At 45.6% G+C, this 18,736-nt stretch overlaps 1 long non-coding RNA gene across 14 annotated transcripts in view; it reads left to right on the forward strand.

Annotated features, from left to right (window-relative positions):
* The window catches only part of LOC138259234 (uncharacterized), a 189,708-nt gene that overhangs the window by 63,945 nt on the left and 107,027 nt on the right, over nt 1-18,736 (forward strand). For 11 of the 14 annotated variants that reach the window (XR_011198687.1, XR_011198682.1, XR_011198684.1 and 8 more), the window contains 2 exons: nt 375-392; nt 3,934-4,048. The exons of 1 other annotated variant lie outside the window; for it this stretch is intronic. This is a non-coding gene — a long non-coding RNA (uncharacterized lncRNA). The remainder of the gene's footprint in view (nt 1-374; nt 393-3,933; nt 4,049-18,736) is intronic. 2 more of the 14 variants (XR_011198683.1, XR_011198685.1) reach the window with 1 other exon arrangement.

Here is an 18,736-nt window from a genome sequence, read left to right on the forward strand (position 1 = left end):
CTTCCAAAGTGCAGGACACTGCTGTAAAGCTTTCGGGTTCCAGCCTGGCACCTGAGGATATTCCAAAACTGAGGAGTCTAGGTAGAGTATTCACCAGAAAGAGTGTCACCAAAGATAAGTAACGTGTTCACTAGGCACATAACCAATGGGCCAGAGATTGTCATGCATTTTGATTTATTGATAAACTATCCTGTTTTCAGGGTTTATTTTTTGTGAAATCCAGTTGGTATTTCCAGTGTTTACCCAACTTCTCAAAATCAGTATTATCAGTGTTTATAAATTTCAGCACTACCAAAAATTGGCAGATAGTATTTTGCAGTATTTACAAAATGCATACCATTCACAGATTATTTTTATTTTTTTTTTTGTTGCAGGACCAACCCTAACATGAGGTAATTTACATCGCTCTTTTCATTTGCTTATTTTCTGTAAGGTACAGAAAGATTTGATTGAAAGTTGCTTTATGTTGAAAACTCCATTCTTTAGATACTCCTCTTCAAACACTGAGACCCAAAGAATTTTTAATGAATTTCTGGAGTTGCCTAACGACTACCAAATTCTCCATGCCTTGGGGGTGGTGTGGTGTACCCTGTGATTAATCCAGTGCCTCATCCGATCTCACAGTTTGTATTTACCCTTCCACTCTAGCCCAGGTTATGACTAAGGCCATCATTCCCAGTGCATTAAGAAATCTGATTCTGTACTAGGGGTTACATTATTTAGTTAAATACTGCTAACTTTGGTTTAGAAATAGCTAAACATTTCATTTAAGGACTCTTTAATAGGTAACCAAATCCAGTTTAGTGGTAAAATCTAATTTTGTATAACTGTTAAGGTAAATGTACTTTTAGAATGTTACCTCTTCTCTGCAGTAAGCCTCTGAAGGTCTAGCTGCATGAATTTCAACTGTTAGCTTGCAGCTGAATGGTCCTTAGTGAGGTGTGAACTTGCTCCAAGAGCTGAGACAAAAGGCCTTCGGTGTGGGGAGATATTGGGTCCCTCTGACAGGATGGCCTGTGGGCTTTGCGCAGGAACGTAACTTCAGAGAGTTCCTGTTAGAAGCAGATGAAATTAGCACCCAGGCCTGCCCCCTTCTTTTGTCTCCCTTGACAGGTGGGCATCAATCCCAGCAGGATGCTTTCCCAGAACTGTGACTATGGAGGTGGGGGCTGCCCATTTCCATATCCATACCTATGCAGTGGACACACATCTCTACAAAGAGGAAGAAATGTTCTTCCATGTTGGCAGTACTGCACAATGTAAATGCTACAAGAGTGGGTAAAGGTTACCTCTAGAAATTTATTTCCCATTTCTTAGGGAGTCCCCAGGAGTTCACTCACCCATAGGTTGGTATTATGCATAAATATGGCCACAGTACTCTCCTCAAATTCCTTTCTGGACAGAAGAGGGTGGAATCTGCTGGATGTGACCTAAGAAGAGCCCTGAAGGTCTGGACCTCCTCTGTCATATAGCCAGGACAAAATGACTCCCAAGGATCAGATGGCTGATATTCTTTTCAAGTGACAGGGACACGCCAAACAAGCCGCTTTTTGTCGCAGCTGACCAGATCCAACAGGTCCTGTCCTTGACCACGCTGACACCAGTAGACCCGTGCTTTCAGGCAAGAGACTCTTCTCACTGCTACCATTGTTGAAGATTCGAAGTAATTGGAAAGATGTAAACGTTTGCACAAACACGGTTTGCAAAGTCCTATATACAATGAAATTGTCGTATGATGAGAAAAAGAACGATGACACCACATCTTGGGTACCTTTCTAATGCATGTCAGAAATGTGTTTCTCTCCAATTGCATCATGAGCCAGATTAACATTATTAGACACGTATAAAATAAACGCACTTGTGCTTGCAAACTCAAATTGGTGAAACTGTCTCAAAAATCCATGGTCTGACACCGTGAACAATTCACAGTTGCGTACCACTAGTATATGCTGAACAACAGCTTTCAATGCTCCTTTTGTAACAGTTGCACAGGTCACTGGCAGTGAACCGCATACCATGGTCTTGTAGGTGGTGGCACAACTCTGGGGGGGGGGTGCAGCTTATCACCAAAGTATACCAATGTAGCTTGTCACCAAACTATAACAAGGAATCTGGAAATAGGTGATCAAACTTCCAAGAATTATTTCAAGCAGCTGCGCAGGCGACAGCCCCCAGCCTTAGATGCACAGGCGACTTCCTGCAGTCTCAGCTTCAGGGGCAACGCCCCGCAGCCTCAGCAGCACGGGCGACGGCCCGCAGCCTGTTTCATGGGCGATGGCCCACATCTTCAGATGCAAGGCCACATCCTCAACAGTCCTAGTGGCTGTCACCTGGCACAGAGGGTGATGGTCCCAGTGTGAGCAGTGATGGTCCTCAACTTCACAGCACTTTGACAGGAATTATGACTTTGTTGAAAGAGCAGATAGCTCTCCTAAACCACTGATCTGGGCTGGACGAGGCACCTTGCGCTCTGCTCACCGTGATCCCCTCCCCTTGGATCCCTGCTGGGCTTTGCTCCTGCCAAGCTCTTGCCTCCTCACACGATATGTTAACCTTGTCAAGCAGGCTTCTAAGCGCTCTCCTCCTCCTCCACCTGCTCCTAGAGGCCGCTTGTCTTAGTAGGCAGGCGGCAGGCTGATGCATAAGGCTCAGGGAATAATGTTCTTGGTTACTGGTTAATGGCCCCTCATTCAAATGGGATGCTGGCAGACCTTGGTCCCAGTCCTGGTTCCAGCAGCAATGTAGTTTAGCAATCTTTCTTCTCTAGATCGGATGGTGCTGTTCAACAAAATAGGGACACATGCTCCCACCTTTATTATCCAAGTCCTCACAAATATGCGATTTAGTATCTGACCTTTGAAGTTTGTGCTGGGGTTGTCAGCTCCTCTGAAGTGCTCTCTCTTGCGCACTGCACTTTGTCAAAGGAAAGGTCTGCCACAGCAACAGTGGCTCGAATTCTGAGTGACTCAGAACACTGATCAAGGGAGTAATCAGGGATCACACCTGGAGTAATCCTTCTCTGGCTGTAGGCAACCAGTGATATACGCCCCATATTACTCTAAGGACTAATCCTTCCTCTCTAACAGATTCCCTAGTAGTGGCAACCCTAATAGTGCCACCAACTCCCTGACAATGAGTCCAGGCCCCACTCACCAGTAACTCTTCCTAGCACCAGACAGCCCATAGACGATGCTCTGTTCCTCTCTGTCCAGTGTGTGTCCTACTTCACTCCTCAGTTCCTTATTGTCTCTACCATCGATGTGCTCACAGTTCCTGTCCACATGCCACTGTAGGATGCAGAAAAAAGGAATTACCACCACATGGTCAGACAAGACAGAATCATTTAGACTTCAGTCTGCAGAAATCACATTCATATTTTTCTCTTCTAACCTTAACGCATACTGTCCTTTGCACTCTTTTAATTGTTCTTATTTTGTAGATACTTTCTTATCTATTCTGTAATAAAATATCATGTTTTGTATACTGTATGTATGTTATTTTGCCCCAGCTGCTGAAATTGTAACCAATACAACAAGCAATAAACCAGCAAAGCAGATTGTACAGGAAAGTGTCATTGAATGGGTACTTATGTGTGTTTTATTCATCGGTACATAAATAAAAACACTGAAGAAAATGTTATTCTGTAAATGGACGTCGCATTTTAAGTCCAAGTAATGGAAGTATATAGCAATATATTACTAACCTAAAACTTCATCACAATAACATTTTGTATTTAGAACTCCTAACCCAATAAAAATGTCTTTAGCATTGGGTGCAGAGCTTTCAATTTCTGGTGCTTTACACTTTCAAACACATGACATATGTTTGATGTATTTGAAAATATTCAGATTAGTCCGTTTGGCTTTTTTCTTTGTGTGAATCACTGACAGGTCTAGCAGATCAGAACAACCCTAGTCTTCTTTTTCTGTCTAGGACAAATTGCGTTTCTGATGTAAAGTCGATGATGCCACAGAGCTGAATGAGATCACAGAAGTTGTTGTGGAACAGAAGGTTCTTTAACTGAATGTCTGCCTTTGTCACAAAGCAGGTGATCCTCATTGTGTTCAACATGAATTTATTTAATATCATTATGAACTTGAAATGGGAGACTAGCATGCTGCACATCTTCCTTAGAGATTCCTCTGTGGGAGATGGATCACACGTAGATTTCATCGTAAAAGCCATCATTGTGAAACTAGAGGGTTATTCTGAATGTAAAGCAAAGGAACCCAACTACACAAAATAATCTGCTGTTAACCTTGTGAGAAAGGCTGCTGTCTCTCTGATAGAGATTGCCTCATAGCTGTAACTTCATGGTTCATATGTTGATTCATGCTATTAGCTGGTGTCGAGCATTGCAAAAGGTGAGGTGGACATTGTCAATATTTATAGTGTTTTTTGTTTTTGGTTAACAAAAACAATCAGTTACATATTTGCATTATTCACTGTTTCTCTAAAATGCACACACTTTATAAAAAAGCACTTTAAATGAAAACATGTTGGTCAAAATATAATGAGAACGTAGCTCTTCATGCCTGCTGCCCTCTGTTAGTTAAGATGTCAGTCACAGGGAAGAATGTGAGACCTGCATACTCCGTGCTTTTGCTGTCTGAAAGTCTGTGTTTTACAAATCACATGCTCTGTGAGTGCAAAATCACAAGTTGTAGTGTACGAAAGTTAATTGTGATTAGCAAAGAAGAGGAGTGAAATAGGCATCCCCCGCCTCACTGCAACTTGCAGTGATATGCATCAGTGCCTTGCAGCCACAATTGCAGATTACTGACACACGTCATGAAGCCTGATTACGGGGTAGCTGGAATTAGTGATGGTGTTGGTGACCCTGTTGGCGGGAATTACAAGGTCCATGAAAAACACCATTGACCAGCAATATTTCCACCGGAGATTTCAGCTGCTAATCTCTGGCCAGTTAAATGGCTGTTGAAATGGTGAATTAGTGGGCAGTAAGACTTGCAGTTAACTAATACCCTTGAAAATGTCTCAGGACTCAGGATTTTCAACCCATAAACCCTGTTAATTCAGCACCTCGTGGAGTTAACAGGACTTGTGGTATCATTAACTGTGAGCATGCTGTATTAATATACCTCACAATAGAGTGCTCATCATGAGATCTAAGTGGTGAAAACCCATTTGCAAAGTGAATGCTGCCTTTTAGAAAACTTCCACCTTGTGAGTAGTGGTGGGTGGCATCTTTGGGAGAAACTTGGTCCATGGTTACACTTTATGCTCTACTGATTTCATACAAGCCTATTTTTTCTTTAAAAGCTGCTGCTGTCTCTTTAATGGGAATTTGAAAGTCTGTGGTGTATCATATGCCTCCTTCCCTGCATTCACAGGGGTGTCACAAATGCCTTCTTCCTCATACACAACACGCTGATGAGCCTCCACTGAATGTGCATTTTGGGATATAGCTGATTGGTAGATCAGTTGTAGTGCAAAATGATGGGTAGATGGCGAGCCAGTTGCTGTGCAAAAAAGACATACTGGTTTGCTCCCTACCCTTTGCTCATTAGGCCTAGCTGTCCTTATCCCACTAGCCAGAACCAGGATGGGCATAACCTATACATCTGAAAAAACTAGAGGAAGTCTTCCAGTGCCAAAGTGGTGGAAAAGTGAAGGATGTGTATTTTGTGGTTTGTGCACCCACACCTCTCTTTATAAAACAAACAACACAGCACATTCACTTTGTGTTAAACACTTTCAACTGCTAGTCCTCATAAATAACCCAGACTCTCTTGAGTGCAGTTACACAGTATTACTGAGAAATAGTTGTGCAGTGCTTTACCCGGGGTGTGAGGTTGTGGGAAGCATTATGGATGATCATGAGTGAGATCCACCAGTAATAAAAAAGAGGCTGCACCTCCATGTGTGTCTGCAGAACTTGCCCAAGTGCAAGTGAACCGGTGTAATAAGTGCATCTTCTTCAGCTGAACCCCCACATGTATTCTGATGATCCCTCAGTACAAACGTACATCCTCCTTATCTTTCATAATCCCCAAAGAATTCAGTCTACTCTCAACTTCAGAGGAAAATCATATAATATGTATGTAGATACACTACTATATTATATTCATTGCTAAATTTGTTTAAAGAAAAAAGCCAGGGCTGAAATGTTTTCTTTTTTTTAGGGTACATCAGCTTTATTAAAATCAAATACAGATGAAACTCATAATTACAATGCAAAATATTTATCACAATGATAATAATATAAATATGAAAGGAATTGTAAAATCTGTTTAACATTTTGAAATTTAATGAGGGGGAAACAATAAAAAGGAACACGACCAATAAAAAGAACAAAGTGTATTAAGAAACTAAAAACATTAATGCTCAATAGAAGCATATATTGAAATTAAAATGTAATTCAATCAAGAACAGAGTAAGCAAATCACTTATGGTGGCTTAACATTCTCAGATAATGTACAATTAATAGGATTGCAAGCAACAGCATTAAGCTAATCAGTCAAAGGTAACCAATTCAGATCTCTATTTATGGAGGGGTAGCATAAAGAATTAAATGCATTATCTAGCTTATGATAGTGGCAAACATTATAACCACCAAGCTTTACAGGAAATGTTGGATGAGTTTTTCCAATTGAAAGTAATTTGGTGAAAGGCTAAAGCTAACATGAGGTCCAACATCTTTAAATTATCATCCTCTGAAGCAATATCATCAGCGAGACTACCTAGGAAAAGTGCAGAGGGAGATAATTGGGATCACAAATGAAAAATGGAGGTGAGCTGACGCCAAATGTTTTTTCCAAAAAAGAGACAGTGGGAAGACATTCGAAGAGGATATGCATAAGATTTCCCTTTTGCCTATGCAAGACCAACAATTTGAAGTTGAGGATACAGCAAATGTAACTATGGTAGAGTGGGTTAGAATAAAGGCTGTGATAAAGAAAGAATAGTGACTGTGTGGTAGAAGCTGATCTAGATATTTTTATATGATCTATGCCATATCTTATTCCAGAAAGGAATAGTCCAGGTACATCCCAAATCCAATTCCCATTGAGATTCAATTTTAGATTTAGGCCTTGTCAAAACAGGAGAATAAAAAAGTTTATAAATACTTGATGCCTTAGGAAAAGTGGTAAGAAAGGAGGGCAAAGAAAAAGGCAATTCCGAAGAAGAAAGAAGAGAAGGCAATGGAAATAGTACATCCAGAATAATATTAATAAGAAGGATATATCTAGGCATCAAGAAATTAGGACAGTTAAACAGAAGTTGGAATTGTGAGAACAAAAGTGGAGTATCATTGGAAAATAAATTTTTGACCCAAGCTATACCTCTTTGTCCCCAAGATTTCCAATATAAGTTTTTTTTTTTATTGATATTTATGAGACGATTAGATAGGATGATTCAGAAAAGAGGAATAAGTGACGGGTGGAAATAAATAGTGAGACTGCAGAAGAGCACAAGTATGTTTAAGAAGCTGGAGGAGATAATCAAAATATTATAAGAAAAGGATACCACCTCACGAGGAGAAAAAGGTAGAAGAAAATAGCATTCAATATCCAACCATAAGGGGGTAAACATAGAGCTTGACAAGGAGATCCATCTAGAAGCTTGACGCAAACAAAAAGATTTATGGTACAGTCGGAAATCAGGAAAGTTGGCTCCACTCTCCTGTTTAGAATGAGAAAGTTGACTAAGAGAAATTCTAGATTTCTTATTGTTCCAAAGGAATTTAGATGGTCTTGAATCAAGTTGTTTAAAAAAAAAAGTAACAGGAAGAGGGATTGGAATCATGGATAGGATATATAAAATGTTGGGAGAAATCAACATTTTGATAGAGTCAAGACGACCCCACCAAGATAAAAATAAAGGATTCCATAACAAAGGGGATCTATCAGCCTTCTCTAAGGCATCAGAGATATCTACTTCATTAGACTTTTAATGGAGGAGGTAAACCAAATACCTTAATATTTAATCTTGGATGTATTCCAATGAAAGCCAGTAATATCAAACGATGGTCTAAAACAAAATTTTGTTAGAGGAAGGATTTCAGTTTTATCCGAATTTATCCTATAACCCGAAATCAATAAAAAATCCTCTATCTCCTTGAGTATAAACGGAATCGAGATTTAAGGGTTTGAAATATATCAAAGTATATCATCTGCATATGCCATTAATTTTAAGTGTTTCTCACCATATTGGAAACCCTCAATTTTAATATTATTTCTAATACAGGATAGAAATGACTCTAGAGCTAAAATAAATAGGAGTGGAGAGAGTGGACAACCTTGACGAACGCCTCGACCTAATGAAAAGTATATAGAGAATTTCCCATTCACCAGTATCAATGCCATTGGGGATTGATAAAGCAAAGAGATAAATGATGCCAAGCTAAGGCTTTTAATAGAAAAGACCAGTCTAACGGAGCAAACGCCTTCTCAGCATCTATGGAAATTGCTGCTATGGAGTACGAAAGAGCGGAAGCTTTGCTGAGTACATTGAAGAATGTTCTAGAGTTATCAGAAGCAAGTCTACCTTTGACAAATCCAGTTTGTTCCTTACTTATCATTACAGGTAAAAGGGGATCAAGATGTAAGGCTAACAATTTAGCAACAAGTTTTATAATCTGTACTGAGCAGAGAAATTGGCCTATAATTTTTACAAAAAGTATGGTCCTTTCCCTCCTTTGGGATTAAACAAATTGAGGCTTCTTGAAAAGTTCCCCCTATATAGCCAGATCCTGCACAGAATTGAACAAGCTGTAAAAGTTTGGGAAGTAGAATATCAGAAGAATGTAGAAAAAAATTCCACAGTGAATCCATCTGGACCAGGAATCTTACCTTTTTTAAGCGAACGAAGAGCATTAAAAATTTCTGACAAAGAAATATCCACTTCAAGAGAAGAGACATCAAATAAAGTCTTGTTAGGGTTTGGAATTTTCCTTAAATAATCATCTTTCTGTAAGGAGGTCGGGATTGACTCGAGTATAAAGTGTTTGATAATAGTTGACGAATTCAGCTATGATATCGTCATCCTTAAAAAGGGACTAACCAGTATCAGTAATTATAGACTTCACTGTGTGGCATTGCTTTTGTACTTTTAAATAATTAGCAAGAATTTTTCTGGCACTATTTCGACCCCCATAATAGCGGGCGCTACTAAGTAGAAGAAAAGGCATTGTCCAAGGAGATTTTGTTAAATTGCAATTTTGCTTGAATAAGTTCTCGTAGATTAAAAGTAGAAGATGAAGAATAATATTGATGCTCAAAACGTTTAATTTTTTGAAGAGGAGATTGATGTTGTTTGTTAAAAGTTTTATTATATGCCCACAAGCTGCAGCCTTAAACGAATCCCCCAACAATTGTGGGGAAACATGAGTCATCATTAAATCAAAAAATTTCTCCGCAAAAGCAACAAAGGATGTGGAAAATTTAGAATCAAGCAACAATGAATTATTAAATTGCCACCTATTGGATTTAGGATGCACCGAAAGTAAATCAAAATCCGTAATGAATGGAGCATGGTCAGATATAACCATAGGTTCAATAGAGGAATTGATAACATTTTGGGAAAGTAATTTTGAAACAAAAATATGGTTGAGTCTAGATAAGGAGCCATGTGGTGGTGAATAAAATGAGAAATCCCTACTATCGGGATTACAGGTTCTCTACGAATCAACTAAATTACATTGTGAGAGAAGTGCCTTAAATTGTTTATGCATTTTGTGGGGGAAAAATTTAATTGCAGATTGCCTATCTATAAAAGGATCAATAATTTGATTGCATTCCCCTCCAAGAAGAAAAAAACATCATTATAATGTAAACATTGTTTAGTAACATTAGGCCAAAAAAGATAATCTGAGTGAATAGGACCATAAATATTACCAATGGTCATTATAATTGCATTAATAATTAGTTTCACAAAGAGCCATCTACCATCAGAATCCAAGTCTTGAGAAATAACATTAACTGATAATTTTTTATGGCAAAGCACAATGACACAATTTTTCTTTGTGGATGTAGGAGAAGTAAAAACATTACCCACCCAACCTCTTATAAGTTTCATTGCTTCAGAATCCGTCAAGTGGGTCTCTTGTAAAAGAACCAAATCTAGATTATATTTAGCTAAATGGTAGACAGCTCTCTGCGTTTTTAAAGGATTAAGAAACCCTTTGACATTCCAAAACATAACTCTGAATTTTACGTCACATAACCATAAATATACATGTAAGGTCTTGTACCATAAATAACTGAGAAAACCTATAAGGGATAGGAAACCAAAGGAAAGAAAAAGTAAAGGGGAAACAATGAGAGGAAAAGATTGAAGATATTCAAGAGAAAAATAAAAGACAGTACATGTCAAAGAAAGACGACTGCAAAAACATAACTGATATGAATGGACAATGGACAGGGGTGGTGACAGCACAGACTGAAGACGGCACAGCAAGGAAACGGAACACATCAACAGACACATGATATGAGCAAGAATAATGATCTATAAAAACACCAGGAACCTGTGGAAAGAAATCAGTATATTAACAAAGACGACCTATAATCACATCAATATAATATGTCAACTGCATATGTAGGACCATCAGTTGCATTGTAGTAGTAATGAACAAAGGGCATAATGAATAAGAGATTCATGTAGTCAACGTGTAGAAGGACCAGCTGTTCCCATAGGGTTTGTAGAATGTATTCTAAGGAAATCATTAAGAGTTGCAGGAGAGGTATATGAAGTTGTCTTATTTTGATATGTCACTTTAAACAAACCGCGGATGAAATAATCCAAAACAAACTCCCAAGCCACGAAGCTGTGGACGAAGATTCACACATTCTTTCTTTCTTTTTGCTGTAGCTTGTGAGATAAAGATCTTACTTCCTTGCCAAAAAAATTGTTTTTTGGCTTTTGCTGCATTAAGAACTCTCAATAGATCTGTAAATTCAAGAAAGAAAATAATCACACCTCGTGGCTTAGATAAGAAAGAATGCGGAGGACGATGTGCAATGCGATGTGCCCTATGGATGTTCAATACTGTAGAAGATGGTAAATCCACTAACATTGGAAAGAATAAAGCAAAAAATTAAATTGGGTCACTCCCTTCAAGACCTTCTGGTAATCCATAAAGGCGAAGATTTTTGCGCCTGTTTCTGTTCTCCAAATCCTACACAAGTGTCTTCAGAGTTGCAACTTCCTTCTCCAGACTAGTAATTTTATTGGTTTCATCCTGCACATCACTTACTCTCTGTTCCAAAACAGATACTCTCACTTCCATTTGAGACCACTTTTTGTCAAGATTTTGGGGGTCATTACAACCCTGGCGGACGGTGTTAAAGTGGCGGTAAAAAAATTGGAATTATGACCGTGGCGGAAACCGCCAACAAAGACATCCACTTTAACACTCCGACTGCCACGGCGGTACAGACAAAGAGCACGGCGGTCACCGCCAACAGACAGGCGGGAGGGAGACAATGGACCGCCCACAGTGTCACAACCTACCAATCCGCCACCTTTTCCGGGGCGGATTCACCGCGGATAAAAACACGGTGGACGCAGGAATTTCAAAGGGAAAACGCTCACCTCTACACACTCTACGAGGAACGACGACACCATGGAGCCGGAACTCCATATTCTTCCTGCACTAGTCTTCCTGCTCCTATATGACGATCATCAACGGCGGCGGTGAAGACAACGGTGAGTACTGCACCTACAACATAGGGGAGGGGGAGGCAAAAGACAGGGACACACACAACCAACATCCCAACCCACACCCCGACCCTCACCCACTACAACACACACACCAATGCATATCCAGACATTACAGTAACAACCCCCCCGGAAGAATGCAAAGACAAAAGGAAATGAGTGGAACCATTGTAATATATCAAAATACAGTAACCAATTATATACAGATATCTATATACACATTAAACAAAATATACATCACGATTAGTAGTGCAGGTAATGCACCATTCATTGTCCGTGGACCACTGGGCCCAAAATGCATGGGCGAGGCCCACACAAGATACCTGATCAAAACGGAGAGAACACTGCCGGGGCATCAGATAGAAATACAACAGGCACCTCAGAGGGAAGGAAAGGGGGGGGCACCTCAGCCGGATGAGTGCACCACGCCAGATCCACGAGGGGGCTCCATGCCCATTGATGTATCCTGGGGAGTGCAAAGCCACAGTCTTTCAAGTGGATAACCGTCTCCACAGGTTCTGGAGGGGGACTGGTGCCCAGAGAGCTTCATCCTGTGAAGGACAGATGGAGTGGATGCATGTCTCCACTGGTTCTGGAGGGGGACTGGTGCCCAGAGTGCTTCATCCTGTGAAGGACAGACGGAGTGGATGCATGTCTCCACTGGTTCTGGAGGGGGACTGGTGCCCAGAGTGCTTCATCCTGTGAAGGACAGACGGAGTGGATGCATGTCTCCACTGGTTCTGGAGGGGGACTGGTGCCCAGAGTGCTTCATCCTGTGAAGGACAGATGGAGTGGATGCATGTCTCCACTGCTGGTTTTGGAGGGGGACTGGTGCCCAGAGTGCTTAATCCTGTGAAGGACAGACGGAGTGGATGCATGTCTCCACTGGTTCTGGAGGGGGACTGGTGCCCAGAGTGCATCACTAACCCCGTGACGGTCCCAGTTGCGTCACTGCCCCTGCCGCCCATGGGCTAGCGGTGCTTGTGTTGGCGGTCTTTGCCCTGTTCAGCGGTGCTTGCCATGGCGGTCTTTGCCCTGTTCAGCGGTGCTTGAGTTTGCAGTTTCTGACCAGTTCAGCGGTGCTTGCCCTGTTCAGCGGTGCTTGCCCTGTTCAGCAGACCTTGCCATGGCGGTGCTTGCCCTGTTCAGCTGTGCTTGCCATGGCGGTCTTTGCCCTGTTCAGCGGTGCTTGAGTTTGCAGTTTCTGACCTGTTCAGCGGTGCTTGCCCTGTTCAGCGGAGCTTGCCATGGTGGTCCTTCATTGCCCAGCTGGGCTGGGGCTGGCGGTCCTTCATTGGGCAGCTGGGCTGTGGCTGCCGGGGCCCTCCTGGGCAGCTGGGCTGTGGCTGGCGGTGGCTTCCTGGACACTTAGTCTGGCAGTGGCCTCCTGGCCAGTGACGATTGGGCTGCCCTCCTGGGCACTTACTCTGGCGGTGGCCTCCTGGCCAGTGACGATTGGGCTGCCCTCCTGGGCACTTACTCTGGCGGTGGCCTCCTGGCCAGTGACGATCGGGCTGGCGGTGGCCTCCTGGGCAGCGGGGATGATGGCGGTCTTCTCCGGCGTCTGCTCCTCCCAGACTTTGGAGATTTCTTATGCCCCTTCCCCACCTTGGGAGGAGTCACAGCTGAGTAGACACTCCCCCCGGGACCCTTGTGAGCGGCTTTGCTGGCTGGAGTCTTCCCCCTCTCCCGCCGGGCACTGTCCAACTTCTGGTGCTTCACGGGGGGGGGGGACTGGCTGTGCTGTGGCTCCGTGTCACACTGGCTGTCCTGGTGGCCGGTGAACTCCACATACCTGTAACAACAGGCACCACTGGTCCCGGAGATTTTTCGGCTGAGGTGCTAGTACGAGACCTATGATTTGGAGGGGAGGGGGAACAGGTCAAGCTTGGTCCAGAAAGGTTTCTTAGGAACATTGGGACAGGTACCTGGAGGGGGTTTGGGAGTGGAGGAAGAGGTAGTGGTTGTAGGAGGTGTACGTTTGGTGACTTTGGATGAAGATGCATGCGCTGGCGGCTGTCGTGAGGTGGATGGCTGTTGGGTGGGTGTGTGCCTGCGTTTGTGTATCTTGGGAGGCGTCACAGACACACTGGGAGAGGACACGGGACGTGTAAATGGTAGTGGGGGTGGTGAGTGCACATGAGCGGGGTGTGGTGGTGGGTGTGCTGGTGTGGGACGTAGTGGTAGTGCATGCAGGTGAGAGTGTAGACGACACGGGGACGGAGGAGGGAGACGATGAGGAGGGGGACACAGTGGAGGCAGTGGATGTTGCTGTGTCTGTATGTGTGTGATGCTTGCGTGAGTGCCTGTGGGATGTGTGGTGCTTATGTTTGCCTGAGCTTTTCTTGTGTGTTGACGTGTGTGCATGCTGGTCTGATGATGTGCTTGGGATAGGATGGGGTACAGGGGATTGGGTCTGAGAGGAAGTTGGAGGGGGGAGGCTAGAGACAGAGACAATGGCTGCCATCAGTGCTGAAGCCAGAGTTTGCAGGGTTCGATGAAGGGCAGCCTGACCAGAATGAATGCCCTCCAGGAATGCATTTGTGTGTTGCAATTCCCTTTCTACACCCTGGATGGCATTCAAAATGGTGGACTGCCCATCAGTGAGTGACCTGAGGAGGTCAATGGCCTCCTCATTGAGGGCAGCAGAGGTAACAGGGGCAGGGGCTGAGGTGCCTGGGGCGAAGGTGATGCCCACCCTCCTGGGTGAGCAGGCACAGGGCGAAGGCTGAGGGGCTGCTGGGAGGGCGGTGCTGGTAGGGGGGTGGCGGCTGTACCTGTAGAAGTGGGGGGCACAGATTTTGCCGCCACCACAAGGGAGCTCCCATCGGAGGATGAGTCCGTGTCACTGGTTGCTGATCCTGTGACCGCCGTGAAGCTCCCCTCGCCCTCCGTTCCACTGGTGTATTTCGAGTCCGTGGTGTGGCCCTCCATGGCCATGTGGGATGCAGCTCCCTTGTGCTCCGGTGCCACTGTACCTCCGCCTGATGATGCTGATGCACACAAGAACAGGGAGACCACAAAAAGGGGGGGGGATGACAGAAGAAAGACAGGTTGAGTGCATGGCTTACCGCTACCGTTGGCGGAAAATAAAGACACAGAAGCCCCCTGCACTGCGCTGCGCTGTTGGGCTCTACAGATGCAATTCCTGGGATATATCCTACATGGCTATGGTCGACATCTGCACACATTGATGACACAGGGGCATGTATACCTGTACTTGGCACTCTACAGAGGTGGGGTGGGGTGCCACATGGCCTGCATTATGGAGGGGCCTAGCCTAGGGAACTCGCCCTGGCCTAGGGAAACCCACAGCCCTCCTCCCCCACCCAGACACCTTCACTGCACGCAAAGTCCGCTGAATGATGTTGTACTCACCCCCTTGTGTCTGCTGTGATGCCCTCAAGCGCCCATCCAACTCAGGGTAGGCCACCGCCAGGATCCGGAACATCAGGGGGGTCATGGTTCGACGGGCACCCCTCCCACATTGGGAGGCCATCCCCAGCTGAGCCTCAGCCGTCTTCTTGCTCCAGCGGCGAATGTCCTCCCATCTTTTCCGGCAGTGGGTGCTCCGTCTGTGGTGGACCCCCAGGGTCCGGACGTCCTTGGCGATGGCACGCCAAATATCCTTCTTCTGGTGGGCTCTGACCTACATGAAATGTACAGGGGAAGAAGAGAACTCATTACCAACTGCACCGTCAAAGTGAGTGGCCCACATCCCTAGCCTTGCCATGTGGCACATGCATTCACAGTCCTTCATGCACGCAGAACTGTGCCCCCTTCCTTCTCTCCACACAGGCATAGCCCATACAATGTGCTCCCTATGTACTTACCTGTTGGTCTGGAGGACCGTAGAGTAGCGTGTACTGGGGGAGGACCCCGTCCGCGAGCTTCTCCAACTTCTCTGCAGTGAAGGCAGGGGCCCTTTCCCCAGACGCACGAGCCATTGTCTCTTCCAGACCGAGGTCACAGCAGCACTTGCAGTGTAGGTCCTCTCCTGTCGAAGATCAGGTATCGAGTGATTGAACAGATAGAAAATGGTGGTCACGTCCGCGGCGGTCACGTCCGCAACGGTGCGTACCATCACCGCCGGTGTACATCGTCATTGGCTCCTGGGACCCATAGGGTCCAATGTTAGCCAATGCATCATTGCGCCGCGGTGTACAACGCCAGCGCAGTTACCTCACATCCCATTGTCCCAGTTTAGAGGTCAGACAGCTGCCTTTTCAGGGGCCCACATGGCCTGATTCACAACTGCGTCACACAGACCTAGGCCTTGTCGCACAACACAAATACAGGCCAGATTCTGTGTATGAATGGTGTTCTATGTAGACTGTAGGTACATACCTCTCAGTTGTTTGACTCTGTGGTCGCTGTTGTCCTTCCTAGGCACCGTCCGTTGGGACATGTGAGGTAATGGCGGAATCCTCCGGTGTACCGACCGCTGGTGGACCTGTTGACCATGGAGGAGCGACATTTGATCATCACCTACAGGTTTGACCGTGCCACAATCCAGGAACTGTGTACCCAGTTGGAGCCAGACCTGATGTCAGCAATCCGCCATCCCACAGGGATCCCCCCCTCAAGTGCAGGTGCTATCAGTGCTCCATTTCCTTGCAAGTGGGTCATTTCAAACAACAGTGGACATGGCATCAGGGATGTCCCAGGCTATGTTTTCCAACGTGTTGTCCAGAGTGTTGTCTGCCCTTCTGAAACACATGCGGAGCTACATCATTTTCCCTCAGGTGGAGGATTTGCCTACAGTTAAAGGTGACTTCTATGCCCTGGTAACTGAGTTGTACATTTCCATTACGGTTTCACAGGTGTGGCTACCAACGTGTGTCATCTGCTTACATTCCTCATGGACTTAAGATGTGTGACATAGGTATGTTGACATTACATTTGAGAACGGATTTTGTCACTGTCATTGCTAATACACATTTTCGAAATCACAGACTCCAGATTGTTTTGTGCTTCAAGGGTGTTTATTGCAGTGCTAAATATTGGACGGGGGTTGTAAAATGGTGAGGGGTGATGGTGGAGGAATATCCATGGAAGAGTCAAGTCTATTAGTCTCACAGGTGCATTGCCCATATGGGCATAGGAAGTGGAGCTGGGGCAGTTCCAGTATGGACAGGGTTACAAAGTGGGACAGTAGGATGACAATCAGGGTGGTCTCATTTCTTGGCAGGGGTCTTGGCATCGTGCTCTGTCTTGTTCCTGGATCTCAGGGACCGCTTGCGGGGTGGTTCTCCGTCTGCAGGGGGTGGGGTGCTGTTGTGGCGGGGCGTCCTGTGGCGGGGCGTCCTGTCCACTAGCACCGGCGGAGGTGGTGGGCAGTTCTTCATCCATGCTAGTGTCAGGGGCCCCTTGGAGTGCCACAGTGTCCCTCCTGGTGTTAAGTATCTCCTTCAGCACCCCTACGATGGTGCCCAGGGTGGTGCTGATGGTTCTGAGTTCCTCCCTGAACCCCAAATACTGTTCCTCCTGCAGCCGCTGGGTCTCCTGAAACTTGGCCAGGACCGTTGCCATCGTCTCCTGGGAGTGGTGGTATGCTCCCATGATGGAGGAGAGGGCTTCGTGGAGAGTGGGTTCCTAGGCCTGTCTGCCCCCTGCAGCAGCCCTCCCAGTTCCCCCGTGTTCCTGGGCCTCCGTCCCCTGGACCGTGTGCCCAATACCACTGCCCCCAGGTCCCTGCTGTTGTTGGGGTGGTGGGTTATCCTGGGTTCCCTGTAGTGGTGGACACACAGCTGATTGACGTGTCCTGGGGACGGAGGTATGGGCCCGCTGGGTGGGTGCTGTGCTGGTGTTACCAGAGGGTGGAAGGTCTGTGGTGGCCTGTGACTGGGTGTGGGGAACCGACTGTTCCGAGGCCCACGATGGTGCGGGCTGGTCATCTAGATCCAGTTGGACAGAGCTGCTGTCATCAATGTGGGCCTCTTCTGTGGGTGGGGTGGAGATGTCTGGACCCTCCTGTCTGGTGATGTTGGGTAGTGGTCCTGCAGGGGTGTAAAAGCATGATTATTGCATCTGTGTGTGTCATGGTGTGCAATGGGTGGGTGACCGTGTACCCCAGTGCTTGCACTCCTGTGTGGGGGCTTGTGTGATGATGGTTGAGGGGGGTGTTATGGGTATGTGCAGTGGGCATGCTTTAGTGATGGGTGTCCATGCTTTGTTGTGTCATGCAGGGCTTGGTGTTGTGATGGGTGGTTTGTGTTAGTAGTACATATGTGAGGAGTTGGAGTGATAGGGGTGGGGGTGAGGGTGGGGGTGTGTGATAGCATGCAGGTAGGGTGGGGGATATGATAGTTAAGATTTGACTTACCAGAGTCCATTCCTCCACCGACTCCTGCAAGGCCGTCAGGATGCATAATAGTCAAGACCTGCTCCTCCCATGTTGTTAGTTGTGGGGGAGGAGGTGGGGGTCTGCCGCCAATCCGCTGTACCCCGATTTTGTGCCTGGAGACCACGGAACGCACCTTCCCCCGTAGGTCTTTCCACCTCTTGCTGATGTCGTCCCGATTTCTTGGGTGCTGTCTCACTGCGTTGACCCTGTTGACTATTCTTCGCCATAGCTCCATCTTCCTAGCTATGGAGGTGTGCAGCACCTGTTATCCAAATAGCTGTGGCTCTACCCGTACGATTTCCTCCACCATGACCCTGAGCTCCTCCTCCGAGAACCTGGGGTGTCTTTGCTGTGCCATGGGGTGGTGTAGGTGATGTGTGGGGTGGTGTATGTGGTGATAAGGGTGGTGATATGTAGTGGTGTGTGGTGTTTTGTGCGTGGAAGTAGTGTGGGTGATGGTGTTGAGTGCCTGTGGCTGCTAGTTTGTGGATGGTGGTGTCTCTCTCTGTGCTTCTTTCAGATTTTTTGATCGTAGGGGTTTGTGGGTGATGTGGGTGTGTGTTTTATATAGTATTGAGTGTGTGGGAGTGGTGTGTGTATGTGTATCAGGTGTGTGTATTTTGAATTGTGCAATGTGGTGGTGTTTTGGAGATGTGTGTGCATTTTGAGCGCGGCGGTGTGTACCGCCAATGGAATACCGCGGTTGAA

This window comes from Pleurodeles waltl, chromosome 9 (assembly GCF_031143425.1).
Source record: "Pleurodeles waltl isolate 20211129_DDA chromosome 9, aPleWal1.hap1.20221129, whole genome shotgun sequence".
NCBI lineage: Eukaryota > Metazoa > Chordata > Amphibia > Caudata > Salamandridae > Pleurodeles > Pleurodeles waltl.